General features: G+C 31.7%; 1 long non-coding RNA gene across 1 annotated transcript; it reads left to right on the forward strand.

The window, feature by feature from the left end:
• The first annotated feature begins 6,761 nt into the window (after positions 1-6,761).
• Positions 6,762-10,168, forward strand: LOC127721631 (uncharacterized). The gene is made up of 3 exons (XR_007991369.1): positions 6,762-6,805; positions 8,433-8,486; positions 10,152-10,168. It is a non-coding gene; the product is annotated as an uncharacterized LOC127721631 (long non-coding RNA).
• The last annotated feature ends 11,636 nt before the right edge of the window (positions 10,169-21,804 follow it).

A 21,804-nucleotide genomic window follows, 5' to 3' on the forward strand; every position in this document is an offset into this window, starting at 1 on the left:
GGTAAATGTACAATAAAATATAATGTTAAATCTATGTTAGTTAAACATGATCAATATATCAACCCTTTTTATCATTTTGATTATATTGATTTGTCATTTTTTTACAAGCATAATGCAAATGCTTTTCTCTTAACGTTCTTTAAATACGTTGTTCTTACGTAAATATGACGTTAATTGTCGACGTTATTTTTAAAACCTTAAACCTACGTTAATTTAAACGTCATTACAATGTTTGAACAACGTTTTTGAATACGTCAATCTTCAACATTTACATAACGTTCTAATAACATAACATGAGAAACGTTCAATTACTGACCTTGTTCTAACGTAATATTGTAACGTTTATTGAACCTTGTTTTAACATTAAAAAAAGTCGTTCTTCCTCATACCAACAATTCAACATGTGAAATTTCTTAAAAACTGAGCCTAGGAGGCAGGGTAAATGTACTTTAAAATATAATGTTAAATCTATGTTTTTCAAACATTATCAACATATTAACCCTTTAAATTATTTTGATTATATTTAGTTATTTATTTATTTTACTAGCATAATGCAAACAGTATTCCCATAACGTTTTTGAATGCGTTGTTCTTACGTAAATATTAGGTTATATGTCGACATTACTTCTAAAACCCTAATACAACGTTAATCTAAACGTCATTACAATGTTTAAACAACGTCTTTGAATACGTCAATCTTCAACATTTACATAACGTTCTTATAACATAACATGAGAAACGTTCAATTATTGACCTTGTTATAACGTAATATTGTAACGTTAATTGAACGTTGTTTTAACATTAAAAAAGTCGTTCTTCGTCATACCAACAATTCAACATGTGAAATTTCTTAAAAACTGAGCCAATAAGGAGGCGATGGAAAATGTACTTTAAAATATAATTTCAACCCAATCTTAAGAATAAATATGACTAACATATTAACCCTTTAAATTATTTAATATTATGATTATTTTTATTTATTAATTTTACAAGGATAATCAAAATGTTATTCTCATAACGTTCTTTAAAATACGTTGTTCTTACGTTAATATGAGGTTAAATGTCGACGTTACTTCTAAAACCCTAAATCTACGTTGATTTAAACGTCATTACAATGTAAAAGTAATGTATTTTCAATACGTCAAGCTTCAACATTTACATAACGTTCTTATAACATAACCTACAGGGGCGGATCCAGCCATTTTCAAAAGGGGGGGTTCCCAACCCAGGATAAAGGAGGGGTTCCAACTATATGTCCCCATTCAAATGCATTGATCGTCAACCCCCGACCCCCCCCCCCCCCCCCCCCACACACACACCCCTGGATCCGCCACTGACCTAAGAAACGTTTAGTTACTGACCTTGTTATAACGTAATATTATAACGTTCATTCATGGAACCAGAGACATATATTATATGTCTCTGATGGAACGTTGTTTTAACATTTAAAAAAGTAGTTTTTCTTCATATCGACAATATAACGAGCAATATAAAAAGGAAAGTTAAGTTGAACTTCTGTAACACGAGCTAAGTCGAAGGGGAAACATAAACGTACTTTGAAAATATAATTTTGTAAATTTAATGTCTAAACTGTGATATAGTCACGTGGGTAAAGACGGATTTTACGCGGTTTTTAGTTTCGAACTATAGATTCTAAACTTATTTTCAACAACTAATAACGATATGTTTAAATAAAAGCAAATAGCGTTTATATATTTATAAAAAAATAAAAAAATTTGTTAGTTTTTGAAAAAAAATATTTTAGAACTTATAGCTTTGCTTTCTTTCAATATGTCCCGCTCTTAGAACTATCTTCTGCCGACATCTCACACGACTCACTATAAATTATAATACAGCCTCAGCATATCAAATAACACACCAAGGTAAGCAGGAAGACGGATGTATATGTGTGTGTGTGTGTTTTAATTAACCACTTTTGGTAAGGAAGTGCTTTTTCCGTATCCACGAAAACTTTTTTGCAAATTTCTGACGTCAGATTTTCAGGGGGACGGAAGGGGGTTCTACAATTTACAAACAATTTCATACAGATCCAGTTCCTGTGCCATACATAATTTTTCATAAGGAAATTATGGCCTTCGGTTCTTTTAACTTGGGGTGGTCCCAACCCTAGTGAAGTAGTCCAAATAATTATGACGTACGTCTTGAAAGGCTATTTTAATTTTTTGCTGTGAGCCGTCCCCGTCACAGCAAAAAATGTTAAATAGCCTTTCAAGACATCATAATTATTTGGACTAGACTAGTGAAGATGATAATGACGCCTGTGGCAGAGTTCTCAAAAAGTGGTGGTCCGAAGGCTGTGACCAACAAAATTATTCAAGAACCAACACAATTTTTGTATTTTGCTATAGAAATAATAGTGAGGACCATCAGATTTTAATTCTTCAAGGACCATCAGGGAAAAAAAGATTTCAAGAACTCTGCTGCGGAGGGTATTTTATATTTTAATTTGATATTTAATATTCCCCAAGTCATTCACAGAAATTAAATTTAAGCCTAAGACATCAGATCAAAAATTAAAAGAATTCCAAGAAGTCACAACTTAACTGACACAAAACTGACAAAAGTAAACTCACCCAATTAATTTAGAGTTCTTGAAAAGAGTCAGTCCAAATCAATCAAATATAAATTGGAAATTTAATACTGATATTTCAAACTTTCAGTCCAAACCTCCCACAACCAGACATGAATTAATATATGTATATATATATTTATGTGCCCACAACACAAGAATCCAGTACCTTCATTAACTTGAGGAACTTTAGCAGTAGAGTCAGGTATAGCTCGGTAAGGGTTAGGATAAAAGTTCTTAAGAAATATGGCCATGTGTACACCAGAATTTCTGAAAATATCTGTATATATATATATATTAAAAAATAATGAGATGCAGATTGATCTACTCTGCTAAATTTGGGTCTGCAGTATTAAGAAAAAACGTGTACACTAAAAACAAATAATTATGTTTGTAATTGTATCAAATTTACAGTGAACAAAAAAAGATTTAACTGTTATTAAATAAAGTATTCAAGTAAAAGTAAAAATTTATTATTTATATATAAGTTTTTGGAAATTTGAAAACTGTCTTTATCAAAAATTCTAATTATATGCAAGCAATGGACTATTGTACACATTGCTTGCTTTGCAAAGTTATTAGCTATATATAATTAAAATTGCATTGTATTAGAGTACATAGTTCCATCATTATTTTGTTGTACATTTTCTGGCTGCAAATTATGTAAATGGTTAACAATTTTAAGTTGAAACAATGTATATAAAATTTTCAACACAAATGTTAAAATGGTTGTATTCTGTCAGTCAAGGAATAATCCTTATATATTATTTTCATGTAGATTTTACTTGTATATGCATGTTAATTAAGTAAGCTTTAAATAATCTCTTTTTATGCTGAGAACTACAAAAATTTTCTTACAAGTACATGTAATTTTTTAAGTAGCACCATTTTGATTGATATCTTTTTCTTTAGGCATCTGCTAAAGAAATATAGGGTGATATCATAGAGTGCAATTTTTCCCCTTTTTTATAGACCCTTGACTGAAAGTGATATGATTTTCCTGAAATAACATAAATTTCACAGAGTGCAACCATTTATACATAATACTTCATTTAGTACTTTTATTAGCTTTTGTTTGTTAGCTCAACCAAGGATCTGTATAGTGAGACAAATCCTTGACTCAACTAGGTATATTAAAAAGGTCATGTGATCATTTGCCATCACTTGGCGTCCTTTGTGATTAAAAAAAATCTCCTTTGATTTTAACTAAACTTGGACTGAATGATCCTCAGGGTACCTAGTATAAATTATTGTTTTTTATTCCTGTCAGTCAGCAAGTATGCCCACTATGGGTAAAAATAGAACATAAGGGTCAAATGCTTATAGGGTGTTCGCTGATCTTGTTTATGACTTTTTGTCAGATATTCAGAATTCCTCTGGTTTTATCCATGTAGTGCCATTACAATTTTGCGTGCTTACCCCTAATTTTCTATTCATAATTTTATTATATAGACATAAAGTTTAAAAAGCCATTTTTTTAAGTCTTATTTTTTTCAAAGTTTTTACACATGTTGAAAGAAAAAAGGTGCCAATGTTAAATATAAAAAAAACAGTTCAATTTGTGGTCTGCGTTAGTTAGGTCAATTTTGTTCAAAAACAAATTCAACGATTGGGAAGGAAAAAAACAATACATTTAAGCTCAATGTTAAATTGCTGGATAAAAACAATTTAGCACAGTGTAGGAATATTGTATATGTACATGATGTATATAACAGTCTTTTAAAAATCTTGTTATTCAGAAACAGAACAGCTGATCGTCTTTTGTCTTGAAAAGCATTACAGACAGAGCAAAAGTATCTAAATGTCAAAATCTACTCACTGTCTTACGTACTTCCTCTTATCAACAAAATTATCAGATGTCTGATTTATGTTGAGTCAACTTTCTTCGCACTTTTCTTTTCACAAGTACAATTGAACAGAATGACTTTATAATTGGTCAACAAATTAACAGTGAATGAGTGATCATGGTGATGAGTACTACTTTTTAGAATGATTTTAAATGTTGTTAGTAGCCTAACAATGATGAGATAAAAGGTGTATACATGTGCCTTTTGGATCTAGTAGACACCTTCTTCCTGTTTTCCGATACTTTGAATTATGAGTGGGTGTATGCTTCGCTTGAAAATATATACAAAAAATATTTTTGCTTTTTTCCCAATACATGTACTAAGCCGCAAAAAGTAACATAGATAGGTACTAGAAACTATTAACTGCAAAAATGATCAGCAAAACAAGATCTACAAGATAATATTTAACTAATTTCAATAAAGGTAAAACTAGAATATAAAATGGCATATTTTTTCCAGGTGAGCAATTCAGGCTCTTAAGATTTATTGTGCCCCGCGCGACATAGAAATACCGGGCGTCTGTCCGTCCGATCTTGTTAGCGCTCTCAAGTGTACAATTCTTGCCAGATTTTCATAAAACTTATATCATAGGTTTATAATAACAATGTCTTGGACAAGTTCGAAAATCAGTGCCGATTAATTATTTTTAAAAGAGTTATGCCCCTTTGAAATATTCATTATATTGAAAATTGCATTGTTAGTGCTCTTATGTGTACAATTCTTGCCAGATTTTTATGAAACCTATATCATAGGTTTATATCAGCAATGTCTCGGACAAGTTCGAAAATTGGTCCCGATCAATTATTTTTAAAAGAGTTATGCCCCTTGGAAATATTATGTATTTATTGGAAATTGCATTGTATTTGCTCTCAAGCCTTCATTTCTCTTAAGATATTTATAAAAAATTTAAAGAACCAAACAATAAAATTTTTTTGCCCTTAAATAGATAAAATATGTGCAACGCCGGGGACATTGGAACTGTGTTCTTTTATTAGACTTGATTATTATATAAATGTGGTTTTGGGTTACCTTATAACACTATGATTGTTCATTTTGATGTATATGTATATCTACATATTTTTTATATTTATATTTACACAATATTGGATTGCACCTAAATGAACATTTAAGAACAATGTGTGATGGTTTACCTGTTATAATTATAATTAATTGGTAGAGATTTTACAAGTCATTGATTAATATTAAATTTATCATTACTTGCTTATTTTCTTTTCACTTGCTGTTAGTTAACCATATGGAGCTTGTACTTAAAGTCAGTTACTGATATATATTATCTTACATGTCTTAAATTTGCAGTTATAATATTTTTCAGATATAAGATTGATTGATTGTTGGTTGCTTAACGTCCAGTAGCAAATATTTCATTCATGTTCAGGACGAGTTCAGATATAAGACAGTTCTGTTAAACCTAGGGCAAGAGTTTTTTTTAATTTATTGGTTTACATATCCGCCGACCAAATTTTTCCGATTTTCAGAAAAAAATTCAAATAGACATTTCATGCTTTTTTATTCCCACCGACCCTAAGAAAAAAATTTTCCCTGAAAGATAAATAAAAATATCTGCGTAGCAGGATTTTCCTGAAATAAAATGCATTATTTTAGCATGTTAAAACATTATCAGAAATGATTACACATTGTGTTCTAAAAAAAATAAAATCTTAAAATAATCCGTAGTGTTTGAGTTTCTAAAAGTAGACAATCATTAAACTGACCTTGAAATATTGTTTGTGGATCAAAGCCTATGTTAAAAAGGCCTCACAATAAGTTTGTTTTTCTTTTTTGTCATAATTCCGTACAATTTTTCATCTCATAGATGATGGACCCGTCCAAACGTGAAAGACGTCAAGTTAAAAGAAAGAGATATCCACAAACAATTGGGAATTTTCTAATTTCATAGATTGAAAAAATTTCGTCCATTTTGATATCAAAAATGGATTGCCTACAAAACGATGAAACCGAAATCCTTGTCTTTCCGGTGGACGGGTCTACTTCGTTTATGACACCGATGGTAAGGTGATATTTTCGTTCCATGTGTTCGCAATTTTTATTTTATGTGTTTTCGTGCTTGAAGCTCATTATTCACCATGTCTCCTGAAAGTTGATTTAAAGCAACGTGTAGCTTGATTTTTTTGTTCGTAAAATGACTATTTTATTTTCCTGTTTTTTCCTGGACATACCCCCCTCTTTGTACAAACTTATTTGATGTTGGCATGCATTGTATGTTTAAAACAGCTGAGCAATAATATTTGGAACTAACAAATGATGACTAAAAAGCATACCAAAAATATTGTTAGTAAGCTGAAGGATAGCCAAAGTACACCTATCATGCCATTAGGAAATTCAGAAAGTAAGATTTTACAGAACATATAAGGCTTTAATATCGTTTTAATTTAATGTTCAGGAAATTTTTCTAAAACATCCACCATCTATCCAAATTTTATATTAAGTTCCTTCTGACCCACCACAAACTGATTGATAAACTTAAAATAATTTTGATTAAAAATCATTATTGTTTTTTCTTAATATTAATTTCTGAAGTCAGGGATTTATTCTTTTTTCTTTATAAGTCAGGGAACTCTCAGGTATTAAAAGTTTTTACAACTGATATGCATGATATAAATCTAATGATTTTATTATTTTTTAGATCATCAGCAGGATAGCCAAAGTACACCTATAATGCCGTTAGGAAATTCAGAAAGTAAGATTTTACAGAACATAATATCTTTATCATAGTGTGGAAGATACATGTATGTAATGGTTTAGATTGTAATGGTATCCCAGTTTTTTCTGTAAATACCTTAAAATCACACCAATGATATATTCTGCATTTATTAATTTTGTATTTGTCTAATTTGTCTAATTCAGTGTAACATGCACTCAAGATTGATTGATTGTCAGTTGCAAAACATCACAAGGTTAGTATTTCATGCACATTCAGGAGAACAAAATAAATTAGTGCAATAGACAAAAGTCAGAAATGCCCAGAAATGAATGTATTTGGGTTGGGATGCACTTAATTTGACCATACATGAAGTTTTAATTTATTGGTAAGGGTATTTTTCTTAAACAATCACCAGCCATCCAAATTTAATATTAAGTTCCTTCTGACACATCACCCAAAACAATCAATTGAGGAACTATGCTCGGGAAATTCAGATTAAAAAAAAAGATTGAATATGAAAACTTGTTGGTTTTACTGTTATATCATTGCTGCATATTTAAGGTAGCTGGGGTGTCTAAATCTTCGACGATAGATTTTTCTTAAATTTCTGTAAAAGACTTCTAGGTTGATATACTATTATACTTTCAAATTTCAAGATAAAAACTAGGGGTCACAGACCTTGTTTTTTCTTTAAAAAAACAGATATTAACGAAATCAGATTTATTTTATATGGGTTATATCGGGGAAACTTAATTTTTCCTTATTGAGGAAACAGTAACCTATAGAATTGGTTAAAATTCAATGAAAGAATTGCTTTTCATAAATACTTCCGAAATATCAAATAAAAATAGGGGGTCACAGGCCTTATTTCCTTGAAAAATAAAAAAAAAAAAAAATTGTCCTATCAAGTTCAATATAATTATCTGCCCTTGATTTTAAAACGATTATTTTCTGAAAATTTTAAATACACTTTACAACATTCATTTTTTTTATAGTTTAATTTTTAAATTTCAAGTTTTAGATGTTTCTGTTGTATATTGAATGATACTTAGTAAAATATTTTTAAACCAAAAAATTTTTTTTTTTTTGCAACATGACCAAAAGGGGTGCTCAGAAAAAGACACCCGACCTACCTTAACTGATTGTTAAACTTCAAATAATTTTGATCAAAAATCATTATTCTTTCTTAATATTAATATCTGAAGTCAGGGATTTATTCTTTTTTTCTTTATCAGACAGGGAACTCTCAGGTATTAAAAGTTTTTACAACTGATATGCATGATATAAATCTAATGATTTTATCATTTTTTAGATCATCAGCAGGATAGCCAAAGTACACCTATCATGCCGTTAGGAAATTCAGAAAGTAAGATTTTACAGAACATAATATCTTTATCATAGTGTGGAAGATACATGTATGTAATGGTTTAGATTGTAATGGTATCCCAGTTTCTTTTGTAAATACCTTAAAATCACACCAATGATATATTCTGCATTTATTAATTTTGTATTTGTCTAATTCAGTGTAACATGCACTCAATTGATTGTCAGTTGCTTAACATCACAAGGCTAGTATTTCATACACATTCAGGAGGAGAACACATTGACAATGCCATAGAATGCAGTCTGGAAACAATCTCTCAAATTCTTTTAAAATTGAACATGGAAATTCAAACAATGTGTAAGTTGTTTTAAATGGTAATACCATGGTTAAGTCAAGTTAGTTTTAGTTTAAGGTAGCTGGGGTGTCTAAATGTTCAACTATAGATTTTTCTTAAAGTTCAGTAAAAGATTTCTGGTCAATGTACTTTCAAATTTCAATACTAAAACTGGGGGTCACGGATCTTGTTTTTTCGTTAAAATACATTGAAATTAACAAAATTAGGGTTATTTTTATATTGTTTATATAGAGGAATCTGGAAACTTAATTTTTCCTTATCGAGGAAACATTAAACGATAGAATTGGCTAAAATTCGATGAGAGAATTGCTTTTCATTAATACTTCCGAAATATCAAATAAAGATGGGGGGTCACAACCTTATTTTCTTGAAAAATCCCAAAACACAAATTGTCCTATCAAATTCAGTCTAATTATCTGCCCTTGATTTTAAAAGGATTTTTTTCTGGAAATTTTAAATATACTTTACGACACTTAATTTTTTGATAGTTTAATCTTTAAATTTCAAGTTTAGGTATTGTGTTGTATATTGAATGCTACTTGGTAAAATATTTTTAAAACAAAAAAGTATTTTTGCAACATGCCCAGAAGGGATGCTCAGAAAAAGACACCCGATCTACCTTAATATCCTGCTTATTCTTATGAAGTCAGCTAAAATAGTTAAGTTGATATGCATTGGAAAACTTAGAAAGTATGTTTATAAAGAATATTATGTTGCATGGTAATTATACCCCTGTCTTAAAGAGGGTGGGTATATAGTGATGCACACATTAATCATGGAGATGATTTGGCCCTGAACCATCAGTCATGATTCATTGATTTATGGTGTTTTGCATACTTTACATGTTAAATTACTGTCATTTTAATATCAACATTTGCATTTTACTATAAATTATATGCAAGTGAAACATATCTCTGTATCAACAAATTATTTAAAAGGATTTTTTTATTTGTTAATGTTGGGATAATATATCTTGCTTTCACTTCTATACAAACCAAAATAAGTAACACCTACTATATGTTCTACAAAGATTAAAAAAGTAATATCTGTGTTCCCACAAACATTCTGAATAAAAATGAGGGTCCACAGGCAGGCAAATGATTTTAAAAAATATTAATTGCATGGTTTTTACAGTTGAAATAGTCTGATTTTAATATTGCTTGTTCCATAATGAAAAAAGTCTTGGGTAGGTACTAAAAATTTGTGTTGATCAAGTTGATCGAAACACATGTATTTTTATAAAGCCTTGAAATTGTAGGTTTTTTTTATAGTTTTAGTTTATAAGTTTTTAATTTGACCCAAAAAATACTTAAAAAGTGCATTTCATCTTAAAATGTTAATATCTGTCATAGGAAGGAAAGAAAGACGGAGAGAAATTCACATACTCCCAGATCTACCAGAGGAAGGTTGATTAAATTTACCAGAAAACACAAGCAGTAAGTAGTATTGAAAGAAATGCAGGTAATTTCTGCAAAAAAAACAGCCTTGAAAAGTAATATAGTTCAAATATTTGTTATATGTTTTATTCAAATTCATCTAAGGAATAGTGTCACAACAATTTTGTGAAATGACACAATTAATTTCATTAATGAACAGTTTATAATTAGTTAGAAAATACATAACTTATGGTCAGATACTTTTTTTCTGCCCCACACATGAATATAGAAATTTAATGAACATTCATCCGTGTAAAATTATGGTTTTTATCTCAAATTTATACTTAATTGGTAGTTCTAAAAACTACATATTATATACAGTATTGGTTGATTTGGCATAAGTTTTATGCCTAAGTCTTCTTCTATTTATGATAAGTCTGTGATAATGTGTATAAAGTTGTAGTAGCTTTGTAGCATTTCCTTTACATCGAATTTATCCTGCCTATCCCAATGTCCACTGAATTTGAAAAGTTTGCATTTCTTACATTGATTGATTGATTGATTGATTGATTGGTGTTTAACGCATCTTTCAGCACTATTGTGCTATTTCGTGGCTGTCAGTTTTTATTGGTGGAGGAAGCCGGAGAGAACCACCGACCTAAGGTAGGAAAACTGACAATCCTAGTCAATTAAGATTGGAGTCGAGCGCACCTGCCACGTGCTGGATTGGAACTCACAACCTCGGTGTTGACAGGCTAGTGATACAGTAGTTCGACTACTTAGACCACTCGGCCACGAAGGCCCCTGCATTTCTTACACGTTGTTTTTTTGATATGTTAAATAAGAAATTCTTAATAAGGTTAACTAGTCAACTGTTTTTTGGCATCTTATTCTCATAGCAGTTTTCAATATTTGGTTTATACAATCCATATCAGGCAAGTCTGACTAACATTCCTTTTTTCTTTTCTTTTTTATGCCCCACCTACGATAGTAGTAGGGGCATTATGTTTTCTGGTCTGTGCGTCCGTTTGTTCGTCTGTCTGTCCCGCTTCAGGTTAAAGTTTTTGGTCAAGGTAGTTTTTGATGAAGTTGAAGTCCAATCAACTTGAAACTTAGTACACATGTTCCCTATGATATGATCTTTCTAATTTAAATGCCAAATTAGATTTTTTACCCCAATTTCACGGTCCACTGAACATAGAAAATGATAGTGCGAGTGGGGCATCCGTGTACTATGGACACATTCTTGTTTTCTTTTTGATTTTTTTCATGGGAGGGGGGCTTGGGGCTTTTCTTGGCTGGATAAAACTTTTAACCTTTTTAGTAATACAAATTATATTGCTCCAGGTTTTGAACGGATAGTATTGAGCACCCTTAAACATGTGGTAAAGAATCAAGAAAACATCCAGGCAGAGCTTGCCCTCATTTCCGGAGCAGCAGTAGATGATGAAATAGAAGACTTGCTTCCCTCTCCAGTAAATTCCCTTGAGGATTTCATCCAATGGGGAATTAAATTGGAGGAGAAGCAGTCCAGAAAGAAATTGATAAGAGAGTAATTTTTTGAAGGAATATTTTACATGGAGATAGATTTTCTGTCATACTTTTATTGATATTAAATTCATTTTTAAGAAACTGGTATAATTATATTAATTCACTTCTTCTGCATGCATTAAACTACTTTTGGCAAGTTGGATAAATTATTTTGATTAAATTGTCTTTATATAATTTCCTGTCAAATTCATACACAATATTTATATCAGAAAAGATTAGAACATCGCCTAATAAAAAAACTCTATATAGTTTAATTATAAAATTCTTCGCCAGCCTCATACATTGTATTTGAAAATGAACTATTTTAATTGTATTAAGGTAAAATACTCTTTATTTGGCAATATTTTGGATTTTGATGAAAGTTTGTATGCTTTTACAACTCAGTCATATTGAAATATTTCTTATCTATTAAAATAAATAAATTGTGATAACTCCACAATGCTTTTAATACTTTTTTATCGATAGAAGTGCTATGGATTTAATTTGTGTTGCATGAACTGCTGAAAAGAGCAATCTTGAAAAGCTCTGAGCTTTCTCCTAAGAATAAATTTATGATCCCTTATTGGATATCACCTAATTAATTTTTGAAATAATACTGGAACCCACTGATCTTGAGGTATAATTAGATTATTCCCCTTTTGAAATTTGCTTCAATTTCCCATTTTGAATCCTTTTTCTACATAACATTAGGACAGTAATTTTTTTTAGAAAAACTGGGGAATAATATGTCTTGCATGATAAAATATTGTGGTAATTTATAAATTTGTAAAAAAACTTCATGATACTACCTCAGTACTTAAAATTGTTAATTAATGTTTGTTTGTTTTTGTATAGAACTATCTCCTTTAGCAGTAATATGAGTTGTTTGAAGAAACATTTCTTTGATCATCCTTGTATTCAATAAAGATATTTTTTCCCCTTTTTATTCTCATATAAATAAAATTGCTCTTTTTTCTCCCTAATAGGCATCTTTCCTTATTGCTTTTGGAGGAGCGACATGTCTAGAAACAGTGAGAAATATTCTGAAGAAAACAGTGACTGACAATATACTATCTTTGTACAGCTTGAGGGGAAAAAAGGGGAAAAAAGTCTTTCAGGACCATAACTTGTACAGAGTTCTTATAAGTAAGTACATTAGGGCTGTTCCAGATACACATATATTATGGGTGTAGATCAAAATACTTGTTTATTCCCCCTTTCTGAAGTAGGCAGTATATTGTGGGCCCTTCCATCCATCCAGCTTTTGTATCCTGAACCACCTGACAGAATGAAACATGAAAAGAGAAGAAAAAAAAGGTCTTCAAGGATTTATGTTTTTCACCAGACCTTGACCTCATTTCATGTATCAGTGATCAAGGATAAAGTTGCATGATTAGGTCCGTTTCTCAGATACTATAAGCAGTAGGTCAACTATATGTTGTGGATGGAATGATTGTAAGGGGTACATGTCAGTCTGGCAGGTATCATCTGACTTTGACCTCATTTTTATAGTTCATTGGTAAATGTTATGTTTTTGTGTTTTGGTCTGTTTTTAATTACCATAAGCAATATGTCAGCTACATATGGTGCATGGAATAATTGTAAGGTGTACATGTCTGTCTGACAGGATTAATCTGACCTTGACCTTATTGTCATGAATCTTTAAAAATGTTAAGTTTATGTGATACTTGTTGTACAACCTTTGTCTTTTTTACTTTCGTCATAAAGTCAATGGTCAGTAAAGCAGGCGAGACATTTTAGCGTGTGTACTCTTGTATGAAAATATCATTTTTTATTTCAGGAGCATGTTTTAAGTTGCACAAGTGCAAAAGACAGGAAATAGAAGATTGCATGATTGAGGTGTTAAAGTATGCTCCACTTATGCCGGGAGGACCTAAATACAAGGTAAATTGTTATATATTTTATTATAAACTGTTTGTGGCATCAAATAATTACCGCACTCGTACAGAAATCTTGGAAGAATAACTAGTGGTGCATCAATCAACAGAAACATCTTCTTTGTACCAATGATAGCTAACAATCCTGTGTTTTTACGGTTTTAAAAAGCAAAAAAATAACTTGATATGAGTTGTCAACGTTTACCTTGATATGAACAACGCTCAGACATAACAGAGTTGTCCACATTTTTAACTCATCTGGCCCATAGAGCCAAGTGAGCTTTTCTCATCACTTGGCGTCCGTCGTCCGTTAACTATTACAAAAATCTTCTCCTCTGAAAACTTGGCCACAATCATCATTGGGGTATCTAGTTAAAAAAATGTGTCCGATGACCCTGCCTGCCAACCAACATGGCTGACATGGCTAAAAATAGAACATAGGGGGTAAAATGCAGTTTTTGGCTTATATCTCTGAAACTAAAGCATTTAGAGCAAATCTGACATGGATAAAAATGTTCATCAGGTTAAGATCTATCTGCCCTGAAATTTTCAGACGAATCAGACAACCCGTTGTTGGGTTGCTGCCCCTGAATTGGTAATTTTAAGGAAATTTTGCAGTTTTTGGTTATTATCTTGAATATTATTATAGATAGAGATTAACTGTAAACAGCAATAATGTTCAGTAAAGTAAGATCTACAAATAAGTAAACATGACCAAAATTGTCAATTGACCCCTTAAGGAGTTATTGCCCTTAATTTATAGTCAATTTTTAACAATTTTTCGTAAATTTTTGTAATCTTTTACAAAAATCTTCTCCACTTAATCTACTGGGCCAAATAGAATTAAACTTAGCCACAATTTTTAATAGGGTATCTTGATTGAAAAGTGTATCTGATGACCCTGCCGTCCAACCAACATGGCTGCCATGGCTAAAAATAGAACACACGGGTTTACTATAGAAGTCAATGATTGTAAAAAAACAATTTCAATTGGTCACAACTTGAAAACTAATTTAAATAATGATAAGGGGTCTTCAGTAACTATTGTAAGACTACAATGGGATGACTTGATTTTTTTCCATGGGAGGGTGCAATTTTTTCAGGGGGGGTGCTTATAATTTCTGCTTAATATTTTCCATTTTCAGAATTATTCAGTGTTACTTTTCTATAAACCATTATTATATCGTCTCTTTCAGCATACTTATATTGGGTGAATGCCCTTCCTGACCTGGCGGGTCAGGGAAACCCCTGCTCAAATTTTTTTTGAAGGGGTGTTCCCAAAAACAAAGGCATTTCCAGCATTATACAGGCCCTGGGTGAAATAAATTTTGGAGAGGAGGGGTATTCAATTGATGTTCGTTTGGGAGACTTTCATGACAGCATCCTTTTGCAATGATATCTCGTTTTAAGGAAATTTTGCAGTTTTTGTTAATTATCTTGCATATCATTATAGATTGAGATATACTGTAAACAGCAAAAATATCAAGCAAAGAAAGGTCTACAAATAAGTCAACATGACCAAAATCGTCAATTGACATCTTATTGGAGTTATTGTCCTTTAAAGTCATTTTCTGCAATTTTTTGGTAATTTTTGTAAACTTTTTAAAAAATCTTCTGCTTTTGATTGAACTACTGGGCCAAATTAAACCAAAATTGGCTTCAATCATTATTAGGGTATCTAATACTATTTATTATGATTTTAACCTTATTTTACATGATTTCCCAAACCACAGTAGATACAGATGAGCGCGACAGGCTCTTGAGAGCCTCTATAGTTACCATTGTGACTGACCAGATAAACAAAACACATGCTACTAATAATCTTTGTTGCTAATTATGCATTAAAAAAAAATCATTATAATCAGATCTATTATTTTGTTGTTATGTAACCCGTTTAGGTAAGGGCGTTACAGAAAATTAAATGCAGAAATGTGGTGGTGGGAGTTGGCATGGGAGGGTTATTATTAAGACCCCATTCACCTATGATATAAAATTTTTATTTTACTTATAATTAAAAGGAAAATACAACCACACACAATTATTTGATTTGAGTGAATCCCATGCCCCAAACCACAATCAATTTTGGAACAGTACCAAGAGATTGTGTTCACTGCATATATATATTTGACTGTTATATTTAAAATCCACAATACATTAGATTTTCCCATGGATAACATTGCAGTTAGGGCTGTTCCATTTTAACATACTTTGTACACACAAAAGGCACTTTGAGGTTGGGGTACCATCTAAAGAGACAATTTTAGAATTTCACCTACAATTTCACTGTACAAAAACACCCACCTGTAGATGATATTTTGTAGTGCATTCACATTAAAAAAGTTGACATAAAAATAAAGAATTCAGAAATGTTTGTTGCTGCTGAATTATAATGGAAAAATGCGTCTCTGCATGACATTATGAGCTTGCATGTTAAAACTATCTATAAGAAAGATGTTTGTAACAAAACCTAAAACAGAGTATTCATTTTTAATAGATAAAAAAACAGATCCTGTTTCCGCATTTTGCCTACAAGTTGGATTTCTATTTTCTTCTACATGTATTCTATTTTATGTTTAAATGAACCTTTTCAAAATGAGATTTGCCATACTATATTCCAAATGTAGACATTTTTTATTGCTTGCAGTAAGTGTCATCAGAACAGAAAGTAGAGAGGAGTTATTTAAGATACTTGAAGGCAAAGTGTTTGTCCAAGACCTAATATTCAATTTAAACAATTTATTTTTATTCATAAAGTTAACTGCTTTTATATTAAAATAAGAAGATGTGGTATGATTGTCAATGAGACAACTCTCCACCAGAGACCAAATGACATAGAAGTTTACAACTAAAGGTCACTGTATGACCTTCAACAATGAGCAAAACCCATACCGCATAGTCAGCCCCGAAATGACAAAATGTTAAACAATTCAAACGCGAAAACTAACGGCTTGATTTAAGTACAACACAATGAATGAAAAACAAATATGATATACAGCAACAAACAACAACCACTAAATTACTTCTGACTTGGGACAGGCACATAGAGAATGTGACGGGGTCAAACCCTCCCCCTAACCTGGGACAGTGGTGTTATAGTACAACATAAGAACAAACTATAAAAATCAGTTGAAAAGGGCTTAACTCATCAGCTAGTTCAAAACCAATAACAACTAATAAAACAATCATACCTACTACTAAGTACATGTTTAAAGTTGGTTCGTTTAATTAAATCAATAAACTTACATTTATTTTCATTATGTATAAAATTCATTTTAAAATTTGCATTACTATTGCCTTTATTTATTTTTTATTGTGTTTTTTAGAAACCAGCTTCAAGAAGAAGAGAGGATATATCAGACTCTGAGTGACTCTTTAAATGACTCTTTAATGATACAAATTATATAAATGATAAATAATATATGGGAGTAATGTATAATATATATACATAATATATGATCAAATTAAATATGAAAACACATCTTTATGCATTTGTTTGGAGTATTCTATTATCTGAAGCTGAAGTTTTTCAACCAACAGTAATGTCAAAATGATCTAACTTTTCAATGGAAATACTAGTAAGGAAGAGCTGAGAGGCAGGGTAAAAAAAGAAGAGTGCATTTAATTGTATTGGAATACCATTTAAGTAAATCTTTAGATTAAAAGATGACCCTTTAATTTTAAGTGTGCCTTAAGCACTGTCGGCTATTTTTCGACTATTCTAGTTTAACTATCCCATAGGTATCTCCCGCCTCTCTTTTAGACGTGAGGTATACATCAATGCAACAGCAACTCGATGAACAAAAGTAGTCAAATTATATTTAGATGGGAACATAATATAGCATATAGTCTTCAACAACATAGATATCTATTCACTAAACTAGTTGTGAATGAATAAAACAGAAACAGACATCTGCCATATCCATCTATACAGAATTTCAGGAATAACATAAAACATTAAGATTTCACAAGACAGGAATTGATTTATGGTAAACGCAAGTAAATGATTTTTTTTAAACATTTCACTAATGTGGGTCTTCAGTAAATGAATAACGTTATCAGAAGTGTTACTCTAACGTTAATATTACGTAAATAAATAATGTTGTAAAAAATATAATTCTAACGTTAGTCTTCTGTAAATAAATAACGTTATCAGAAATGTAACTTTAACGTTAGTTTTGAGTAAAAACAAACATTGTTAAAAAAACATTACCACCACGTTAGTCTTCTGTAAAAAAACAACGTCGTAAGAAATACTAATCAAACGTTAGTCTTCCATAAATTAATAACGTTATAAAAAGATGTATCTTTAATGTTAGTTTTACATAAAAAATAAACGTTCTCAAAAACGTAACCACCACGTTAGTCTTCTGTAAAAAAATTACATTCTAAGAAATGTTACTTTAATTGATTGATTGATTGATGGTTGCTTAACGTCCAGTGGCAAATATTTCATGCATATTCAGGACGAGAACAAATTCACAATAAATACAATAGGTAGGTAATAGGGGCGTCCCGGATTAAGGTCGGAGAAATTTAGACTGCCACGGGAAATGAGGGTATATTGGATAGGGACAGAAATTTGGCCTTGCAACAGGTCACCTACGGACCTCTCAAAGAGTTGTTGCAAGGGTTCTTAACGTGCAAAGAGCGTGGCACTCTCTTTACACGAGGCATCGGATTTTACGTCCCCATTCTGACCGGACGTGGCTGAAAATTTGTACATCCCGCACAGCCAAACGGACGCCCCACTTTAGCAAGGGTTTTACTGCCGGTCGGAGGAAGACCAATGGTGACCATACTTCTATTCCCCAGTCACCCTTGGGGGGTAAATGTTACTTTAACGTTGGATTTACGTTAATAAACAACGTTAGCAGATATGTTACTATAACGTTTGATTTATGTTTCTTGTAATGTTACTTTTAACGTTACTTCCTCGTTGATCGGAGTCTACAAAATGACGTAAAATAAACGTCTCTCAGTAACGTAAATATAACATAAAGTTTACGTTATACCAACGTTATACTAACGTTATTTTGTTTGCTGGGTATCCATTCGTTTGATGTGTTTGAGCTTTTGATTTTGCCATTTTACTAAGGACTTTTTGTTTTGATTTTTCCTCGGAGTTCAGTATTTTTGTTATTTTACTTTTTTATGATGTTCAGGATCCGCCATTTAGACCTTTAAAATTGCCATAAGGAATTGTGTAATTTAATGCTTACCTGTAAGCAATCAGGAATGGCAGCTATTTTTCGAATATTGGATGATGAAGTCGATTGTTTTGTTTTGGTTAGTTTTAATGAACCTCCTCGCTACCCAGCGAATAAAGAAGATTCTTTATTCGTAAAAATATACACTGTTCTCGTGTAACACATTTAATAAGAAGAACCTGTATTATCGACGTTTTCGTGCCATAGAAAAGGAATGTAGGATAAAAAGTCTCAATTCAGTTTGACATTATTTTCTAAGAATAAGATAACACTAATATTTTTATTTTCTTTTTCTAAGAATATTGATTGATTGATTGTTGGTTGCTTAACGTCCAGTGGCAAATATTTCATGCATATTCAGGACGAGAACAAGTTCACAATAAATACAATAGGTAGGTTCTGTAATAGATTAAGGGATTAAGGTCGGAGAAATTTAGACTGCCACGGGAAATGAGGGTATATTGGATAGGGACAGAAATTTAGCCTTGCAACAGGTCACCTACGGACCCCTCAAAGAGTTGTCGCAAGGGTTCCTAACGTGCAAAGAGCGTGGCACTCTCTTTACACGAGGCATCGGATTTAACGTCCCCATCAGACCGGACGTGGCTGCATATTTGTACATCCCGCACAGCCAAACGGACGCCCCACTTTAGCACGGGTTTTACTGCCGGTCGGAGGAAGACCAATGGTGACCATACTTCTATTCCCCAGTCACCCTTGGGGGTTTTTCTAAGAATAAGATAACACTAATATTTTTATTTTCTTTTTCTAAGAATAAGATAACACTATTATTTTTATTTTCTTTTTCTAAGAATAAGATAACACTAATATTTTTATTTTCTTTTACTAAGAATAAGATAACACTAATATTTTTATTTTCTTAACATGTCAATTGAATTGATTTGAAATAGCTTTCTTTTCAAACTTCACAAGATAATATAAATATATGTGTTGCGGTCATATCAGTATCTTTGAAATTTTATGAAAATTCTAATATTCATTTCAAAATGATTTGAAATTTCATTTAAATCATCCGTATTAACCATTTTAAGGTTCTCAAATTCCTTCTTTGGACATTGAACACGTCTTCCAACCACCGACCTGGTTTGGTCTTTTGAGATGGAGGTATGTTGTTCCCCCATAGTAGTTAACGGTTACTGTCTTATCAGGACCAAAAGTTCCCGATATTCGCAAGCTAGCTTCTCCATCTTTTAAGTGCGTCATGTAGTTCATCTTAGGTTGTGATGAATCTTGATAGCTATGGGGATCTCTTCTGATTGAAGTAACCAAACTGATTCTTGTAAATATGCAAACATGTTCTTTCGTGTTACAACAATCTAATCGCTCGTTTCCAAATTAGTTCTTGTAATTAGCTCTTCTGATTGAAGTAACCAAACTGATTCTTGTAAATATGCAAACATGTTCTTTCGTGTTAAAACAACAATCTAATCGCTCATTTCCAAATTAGTTCTTGTAAATGTACAAATCTTGTACTAATTAAAGTTTGAATATCCCATAGATTTAAGTTTATCAAAAACCACAGTCACTGTTTACTTATGTGGAACTTTATGCTGACCTCTCCTTATAACCCCTGTCCATTTTACAAGTTTATAATTTCCAACTGTGAGAAAATGTTGAAAAATATTGAGTGTATTCACTAGAGGACTGTTAACATTTTATGAAACAAAATTATTATTATATTCATATGACTTGTAACTAAAATATTGTCGGGGACGAAAACTCTTAGGTCCGCAATCATCTATGGTTCAATAATGATTTGTATTCGTAAAGAACATATTTGTTTCAAATCAGTCAAAAAAATACTTCATCACATAAAATGATAAATTGATTGCTAAACGTCCAGTGGCAAATATTTCATGCATATTTAGGGCGAGAACAAATTAACAATAAATACAATAGGTAGTTTCTGCAATAGAGGCGTCCGGGATTAAGGTCGGAGAAATTTAGACTACCACGGGAAATGAGGGCATATTGGATAGGGACAGAAATTTAGCCTTGCAACAGGTCACTTGCGGACCCCTCAAAGAGTTGTTGCAAGGGTTCTTAACGTGCACAGAGCATGACTTGGCTGCAGATTTGTACATATCGCACAGCCAACCGGACGCCCCACTTTGACGATGGTTTTACTGCCGGTCGGAGGAAGACCAATGGACACCATACGTCTATTCCATAGTCACCTTTGGGTGTCATGTAAAATGAAAATCTATAATGAATTTACAAGTTTTACACTATTTTATACTCGACTCATATTTAACTATCATTAATTTATTACACATTATAGCACGTAATAGACACATGTGGTTCAAAATGATGATTTCTATCAATTGTTCATGGATCAATTTTCAACCCAAATAAATGTCAACAAAGAATTCCATCGGAAATTTATAATTGTGGAAACCAATTAAAGAAAGGAGCACTATACATTAACGGGAGCAGAAGTTTCAAGGATGCCAGTGCTGCCTACTTCCGGCACATTCTGTGTTTGAACTGAGAACACAGAATGTGCCGGAACTGTTGCATATAAAGATTTCAATGGGCCATTGCCCAAAAATTATATCTGACAAGATGATTCACGTTCAATTAAGCGGACAGATCTGATCTGTAACTAAGTATTATTTTTTTAACTTCTCTTAGTAGATTCCTCCGTTATGCAGAGCACCCATGTCACACGGTATTAAAAGAACTTCGATTTTCTCTGCATGATTTTGTTAAATTAATATTGAAAAAGAATTAAAACATACTAATATTTATAATATTTATTGAACAAAATGCACATCTGTCATCTAAAGGAAAGCATCTTATTTCTTCATTCGTTTATAGACGAACACTGATAGTATAATGGTGGAAATTAAAGACGGTATGGAAAAAAAGCTACTTTCAACTGTATAACTGTTTTCTTTTGTTGAACTAATAGAACAAATGATGAAACAATTATCAAAGAAGTTCTGGCAAGGATGCAAAAATGAACATGGG

The sequence above is a fragment of the Mytilus californianus genome, unplaced genomic scaffold (genome assembly GCF_021869535.1).
Source record: "Mytilus californianus isolate M0D057914Y unplaced genomic scaffold, xbMytCali1.0.p SCAF_12, whole genome shotgun sequence".
NCBI lineage: Eukaryota > Metazoa > Mollusca > Bivalvia > Mytilida > Mytilidae > Mytilus > Mytilus californianus.